This window comes from Physeter macrocephalus, chromosome 6 (assembly GCF_002837175.3).
Source record: "Physeter macrocephalus isolate SW-GA chromosome 6, ASM283717v5, whole genome shotgun sequence".
Classification (NCBI taxonomy): domain Eukaryota; kingdom Metazoa; phylum Chordata; class Mammalia; order Artiodactyla; family Physeteridae; genus Physeter; species Physeter macrocephalus.
Genome location: NC_041219.1, coordinates 92,542,904 through 92,550,801, shown reverse-complemented (window position 1 = coordinate 92,550,801; position 7,898 = coordinate 92,542,904). Strand labels below are relative to the sequence as shown.

The window sequence follows — 7,898 nt, the reverse complement described above, 5'->3', positions numbered from 1 at the left end:
CGGAGTGACTGGGCCCATGAGCCATGGCCGCTGAGCCTGCGCGTCCGGAGCCTGTGCTCCGCAACGGGAGAGGCCACAACAGTAAGAGGCCCCCGTACAGCAAAAAAAAAAGAAGGGTATCAAAAGAATTTGATGTTGATGTGGGTCTGGAAGAGCTGGTCTCTGTAGAGGAAGAATAATGGAAACCTAAAGTGGATTAGGAAAATCCTAGAGCAAAGGGGACTTATGCCCTCACTCCAAGGTAGAACCTAAGGAAGTGACAAGGTGCCTGGGTAATGCAAGGCAACACGGTGCAGAACAGTAGTAGAAGTAGGTTTGTGGTAAGTTCATGCTAAGAAAACCTGAGACCACCTGAAAGGGTTTTCTGCTTTCTGCATGACACAGGAGGAATGCCATATGTTTTCTGCTTGCCCAAAAGGAGCTTGAAGAGTCATATCCAAGAAGCCTTGAAATTGGGCATAAGAAGGGCACCACAGCACCCTGCATGGACCAGATGGGCAGCGATGTCTTAACAACCTGAATGAATAACCAAGAGCTAGTTGGGTAAATGATGGATGACCCAGGACCCCCTCAGCCCCTTCCTCCACCCTCCAAATCCTGGAATTTAAATACAAGCCTCAGTGAAGGCAGGGCAGTAGGGGTGTGGGGTGTGTGTGTGACTCAGTTGACTGAGACTTCTTTTCCCATCATCTGGCATAAAGGGACTTAAAATACAAATTAAATTCAGTTATATAAAAATAAAATTATAGTGCTCCCTTCAGCAGCACATATACTAAAATTGGAACGATACAGAGAAGATTAGCATGGCCCCTGCTCAAGGATGACATGCAAAATCGTGAAGCGTTCCATATTTTTAAGACACAAGAGGGAAGAGATATGGGAACATATGTATATGTATAACTGATTCACTTTGTTGTAAAGCAGAAACTAACACACCATTGTAAAGCAATTATACTCCAAAAAAGATGTTAAAAATAATAATAATAATAAAATAACAATAAATAAATAAATAAACAATAAAAAATAAAATTATATTTCCTACACACTTGAGTCTGTGGCCTGAAATCTATAATTTTCCTATTTCCCTAAACACACACACACACACACACACACAGAGATCTGGAAGGATACACACAAAATGATATTATTTATTTAATTAAACAGTTGTTTATTAGTAAACTCTGGAGAGAGGAGTGTTGGTTCATTTTGAGGACAATGTAACTTTTTTTTTAATGGATTTTTAAAAACTATTTATTTATTTATTGTATTTGGCTGTGCCGGGTCTTAGTTGTGGCAGGCAGGCTCCTTAGTTGTGGCATGTGAACTCTTAGTTGCAGCATGCATGTGGGATCTAGTTTCCTGACCAGGGATCGAACCCAGGCTGCCTGCATTGGGAGCACAGAGTCTTAACCACTGCACCACCAGGGAAGTCTCACAATATAACTCTTTACTCTTTATGATTCTGTATTGTTTAAATTTTTAACAAGAAGAATTTATTTGTCACCTGTATAATTTAAAAATAAACAAAAGAAAGAAAATAGTATGGGTTTTTCCTGCAAGGAAGAATGGCACATACTCATTTTATTACCTTTGTGCTAATGCACAGATCAGTAAAGGATAAATAGAAAATGAGGTTATATACAGAAGACTCAAACTGAGAAAAGCGGAAAATCCAATGAAGAACGATGGTTAGACTGTGACATGGACTGTAGAAATAGAGAAAAACTGAATTTTTTTGTTTGTTGTGTTGTGTTTTAGGAAACATTTCTGCAGGCTGATAGACTAGAAAGAAAACATAAAAAAACTTTTATAGCAGAGAAAAGAATGAGGTTTAAGAAGCCGAGAATGATATGATTCAAAAATAACATTTAATGGCCCTTTCTCAGCTTCATCCTCAACAGCCTTGGGACAGCATCTCTCCTTCCTGAACTGCTCCTCTCCTGGCTTGCTTGGGGTCCATCTCATCCTTTTCTCTCTCTGGGCTCTCTCTTGTGGCAGCTTCCTTTCAGTCCCATGAGTTTAATTAACACTTTCATGTAGACAATTCCCCAAGCAGTATCTCCAGGGCTGACCTCTCTCCTGCTCACATTCCTCATATCTCATTCCCTGCTAACATCCCATCCTAGTATATGTAATTATAATAGCATATGTAATCTGCTTCACCCTCCTGGTTTCCATTCCTGTTAATAATACTACCATCACTCCCCATCCATGTCATTTTGGGTCAAAATCTCTTTTCTCCTCTTCATCTCTTTCCCCTTCATACAATCAGTTGCTCAGATCTATTGATTCTCCCTTGTGCATCTCTCTCCTCCTTTCCATTTGAGCTGGGCCTGAAATGGTCCCTATAACCTCTCACCTAGACTATTGCAATAGTAGTCTTCTTCCAACTTCTGGTTGGTTCCCTCTCCAGGACCAGCCAGAATTCATTTCACACAATGCCAGAAATCTCCTGGAAGGAAATGAATTTATTCAAAACAAACTTATCAACAGCACTGCCTAAGTACCGGGCACTATTCTAGGTCAAGGTGAGTCAGAAGTAATTAAGACAATGATCGTACTCCCTTAGAGCTTGCATTCTTGTGGGAGGCAACAAATAATAAGTGAATGACCAAATAAGTAAACAAGACTTCAGAAAATAAGTGCTATGAAAGAATAGACTAGGATAGTGCATTGGGGATGGAATTGGCAACTCCATGTAGAGTGGTCAAGACAAACTTCTCTGATGAAACTACCATGGGCTGAGACCTAAGTGAGCTGAGACTTGTCTCTCAGAGTGAAATATTTCAGGAAGAAGAGCTAGAAAGTGGGAGAGGGGTAGCCAAAGACCAGCTCACAAGGGCCTTTTGGGAATCTGGATTTTATTCTTAATGTAAAGGAAATCCATTGGATAGTTTCTGCAGTTTTGTTAGTTTGTTTGTTTGTTTAGGTGAAACTAAGTTTACCTTTACTGCTAAAAATTTCCCCTAAATTGACTACCCACAGTTCATTCTATTCCACATGTCTCTATTTACAATTACTATGATATTGCACAGATTTCCCACATATTCTTTTCCTATCCCAATTGTTGTTCATTGTGGCTAAGAGAAAATTAAAGAACTCTGCCACAGCAGTCTGACATGAGACATTTCAAGTGAGTCAACAGAACACGTGCAATTCCTGAATCTGACACTTCATCTTCTTCACAGGCTTTTCTCACTTATCCATCTGAGGCTTTCCCAAGGAATCAAAAACATGTCCAAGGCAACATGCCACAATCCAATGCTATTTACTTCTAAAGTTAGCCTACTTTGTAGGACTCAAAATGCCTAAAGGCTCAGGATTGCTTCCACATGTCACCCACTCACAGGCCACCTTCTCCTTTGGAGCTCTTGGTGGGGGCTTTCTGTGGCACTGTCTGGTGTCTTTGATGCCTGTTTCAGAGCCTACCACCAGATTATCCAAAAGACCTCCACTCCTCATCCTACTCCTTCAACCAGTCCAGTTCTACCTAGCCACTCATTAAGAAGCCAGTGACTGTGTCTTCACTTCCCACAGGTATGCCGTTAGAGAGTTTGCAACAGTGGACAGACCTGATCCGACTTTGTATCATAAAAGGTTATTCTAGGAGGAGTGAGCACACAGGCGTGAGCAGAGGCAGGTGTGAGGGCTGCATTGCTGAGATGCTAGAGCCCCTGGAAGACCCCCCATCCAGAGGAAAGGGAAGTTGGAGACTGAGTTGGTTCCCACATTGTGACACTCCCAGTGGGGGAGCAGCACAGAGACAAAGCAGCCAGAAGAACCTAGAAGGGTAGAGAGCAATTTCTTCCTACCCAACAGCTGGGATGAGAATAGGATGCACCTTTACTGGTTGGACACTACTTGTCCCAAAGCGGTTGAAGTAAGAGATGCTGGAACACCTGACAGAAGCCAGCAGAAGGTGAGAATTCCTACCACATCAGTCAGTCTCCTGGATCTCTGCAAGCAGGGTCTGTTGGAAACAAGAGTGCTGTGTGGCTGACAGGGTCTTGGTGTTCCAGCCGGGTGTCAGGCCTGAGCCTCCAAGGAGGGAGAGCTGAGTCCAGGAAACTGGACCACCAGAGATCCCCCAGCCCCACGTAATATCAATCAGCGAGAGTTCTCCCAGAGATTTCTGTCTCATCGCTAAGACCCAGCTCCACCCAATGGCCAGCAAGCTCCAGTGCTGGACATCCCATACCAAACAACTAGCAAGACAGGAAAACAACCCACGCATTAGCAGAGAAGCTGCCTAAAATCATACTAAGTTCACAGACACCCCAAAACAAACCACTGGACGCGGCCCTGCCCACCCGCAAGACAAGATTCAGTCCCACCCACCAGAACACAGGCACCAGTCTCCTCCGATAAGAAACCTACACAAACCACTGAACCAACTGGGGGGGCAGACATCAAAAACAACAGGAACTACGAACCTGCAGCCTACAAAAAGAAGACCCCAAACACAGTAACTTAAACAAAATGAGAAGACAGAGAAATATGCAGCAGATGCAGGAGCAAGGTAAAAACCCTCCAGACCAAACAAATGAAGAGGAAATAGGCAGTCTACCTGAAAAAGAATTCAGAATAATGATAGTAAAGATGATCCAAAATCTTGAAAATACAATGAAGAAAATACAAGAAACATTTAACAAGGAACTAGAAGAACTAAAGAGCAAACAAACAATGATGAACAACACAATAGATGAAATTTAAAATTCTCTACAGGGAATCAATAGCAGAATAGCTGAGGGAGAGGAACGGATAAGTGACCTGGAAGATAAAATAGTGGAAATAACTGCTGCAGAGCAGAATAAAGAAAAAAGAATGAAAAGAATTGAGGATAGTCTTAGGGACCTCTGGGACAACATTAAATGCACCACCATTGGAATTATAGGGGTCCCAGAAGGAGAAGAGGAAAAGAAAGGGACTGAGAAAATATTTGAGGAGATTATAGTTGGAAACTCCCAGAAGGAGAAGAGGAAAAGAAAGGGACTGAGAAAATATTTGAGGAGATTATAGTTGAAAACTTCCCTAACATGGGAAAGGAAATAGTCAATCAAGTGCACAAAGCACAGAGTCCCATACAAGATAAATCCAAGGAGAAACAGGCCAAGACACATATTAATCAAACTATCAAAAATTAAATACAACCAAAAAATATGAAAAGCAGCAAGGGATTAGTCGATCATAGATGCATGGGTTTTCTCTGGGCTTTCTATTGTGTTCCATTGATCTATATTTCTGTTTTTGTGGCAGTACCATATTGTCTTGATTACTGTAGCTTTGTAGTATAATCTGAAATCAGGGAGTCTGATGTTTCCAGCTCCGTTTTTCTCCCTCAAGACTGCTTTGGCTATTTGGGGTCTTTTGTGTCTCCATACAAATTTTAAGGTTTTTTGTTCTACTTCTGTAAAAAATGCCACTGGTAATTTGATAATGATTGCATTGAATCTGTAGATTGCTTAGGGTAGTATAGTCATTTTCACAATATCGATTTTACCAATCCAAGAACATGGTATATCTCTCCATCTGTTTCTGTCATCTTTGATTTCTTTCATCAGTGTCTTATAGTTTTCTGAGTACAGGTCTTTTACCTCCTTAGGTAGGTTTATCCATAGGTATTTTATTCTTTTTGTTGCAATGGTGAATGAGATCGTTTCTTTAATTTATCTTTCTTATCTTTCGTTGTTAGTGTATAGGAATGCAAGTGATTTCTGTGCATTAATTTTGTATCCTGCTACTTTACCAAATTCATTGATTAGCTCTAGTAGTTTTCTGGTAGCATCTTTAGGATTCTCTATGTATAGTATCATGTCATCTGCAAACAGTGACAGCTTTATGTCTTCTTTTCCAATTTGTATTCCTTTTATTTCTATTTCTTCTCTGATTGCCATGGCTAGGACTTCCAAAATTATGTTGAATAAGAGTGGTGAGAATGGACATCCTCGTCTGGCTCCTGATCTTAGTAGAAATGCTTTCAGTTTTTACCATTGAGTATGATGCTTGCTCTGGGTTTGTCATATATGGCCTTTATTATGTTGAGATAGGTTCCCTCTATGAACACTTTCTGGAGAGTTTTTATCATAAATGCATGTTGAATTTTGTCAAAAGCTTCTTCTGCATCTACTGAGATGATCGTATGGTTTTTATTCTTCAGTTTGTTAATATGGTGTATCACATTGATTGATTTGTGTATATTGAAGAATACTTGCATCCCTGGAATAAATCCCACTTGATCATGGTGTATGATCCTTTTAATGCGCTGTTGGATTTTGTTTCCTAGTATTTTGTTGAGGATTTTTGCCTCTATATTCATCAGTGACGGTGGTCCGTAATTTTCTTTTTTTGCAGTATCTTTGTCTGGTTTTGGTATGAGGGCAATGCTGGCCTCATAGAATGAGTTTGGGAGTGTTCCTTCCTCTGCAATTTTTTGGAAGAGTTTGAGAAAGTTTGGTGTTAGCTCTTTACTAAATGTTTGATAGAATTCACCTGTGAAGCTATCTGCTCCTGGACTTTCGTTTGTTGGAAGATTTTTAATCACAGTTTCAATTTCATTACTTGTAATTGGAGACACAAAAGACCCTGAATAGCCAAAGCAATTAGGGGAAAAAAACAGAGCTGAAGGAATCAGACTCCCTGACTTCAGACTACACCACAAAGATACAGTAATCAAGACAATATGGTACTGGAACAAAAAAGGAAATACAGATCAGTGGAAAAGGATAGAAAGCCCAGAGATAAAAGCACACTCCAATGGTCAACTAATCTATGACAAAGGAGGCAAGGATATACAATGGAGAAAAGACAGTCTCTTCAATAAGTGGTGCTGGGAAAACTGGACAGCTACATGGAAAAGAATGAAATTAGAACACTACAAAACACCATACACAAAAATAAACTCAAAATGGATTAAAGACCTAAAATGTAAGACTGAACACTATAAAACCCTTAGAGGAAAACGTAGGAAGAACACTCTTTGACATAAATCACAGCAAGATTTTTTGACCCACCTCCTAGAGTAATGAGAATAAAGACAAAAATAAACAAGTGGGACCCACTGAAACTTAAAAGCTTTTGCACAGCAAAGGAAACCAAAAGATGAAAAGACAACCCTCAGAATGGGAGAAAATATTTTCAAACAAAGCAACTGATAAAGGATTAATCTCCAAAATATACAAACAGCTCATGCAGCTCGATATCAAAAAAACAAACAATCCAATCAAAAAATGGGTGGAAGACCTAAATAAACATTTCTCCATAGACATACAGGTGCCCAACAAACACATGAAAAGATGCTCAACATCACTAACTATTAGAGAAATGCAAATCAAAACTACAATGAGACATCACTTCACACCGGTCAGAATGGCAATCATCACAAAATCTACAAACAATAAATGCTCGAGAGGGTGTGGAGAAAAGGGAACCCCATTGCACTGCGGGTGGGAATGTAAATTGATACAGCCACTATGGAGAACAGTATGGAGGTTCCTTAAAAAACCAAAAATAGAACGACCATGTGACCCATCAATCCCACTACTGGGCATATACCCAGAAAAAACCAAAATTCAAAAAAACACATGCACCCTAATGTGCATTGCAGCACTATTTACAACAGCCAGGTCATGGAAGCAACCTAAATGCCCATCGACAGACAAATGGATAAAGAAGAGGTGGTATATATGTATACAATAGAATATTACTCAGCTTTAAAAAAAATGAAATTGTGTCATTTGTAGAGACACGGATGGACCTAGGGACTGTCAGACAGAATGAAGTAAGTCAGAAAGAGAAAAACAAATATCATATATCAATGTATATAGGTGGAATCTAGAAAACTGGTACAGATGAACCAGTTTGCAAGGCAGAAATAGAGACACAGATGTAGAGAACAAATG

The 7,898-nt window shown here is 40.0% G+C and overlaps 1 non-coding gene across 1 annotated transcript; it reads left to right on the top strand.

Annotated features, from left to right (window-relative positions):
• The first annotated feature begins 748 nt into the window (after positions 1-748).
• On the top strand, positions 749-855 carry LOC112064722 (U6 spliceosomal RNA). Its single transcript, XR_002891624.1, has one exon. It is a non-coding gene; the product is annotated as a U6 spliceosomal RNA (small nuclear RNA).
• The last annotated feature ends 7,043 nt before the right edge of the window (positions 856-7,898 follow it).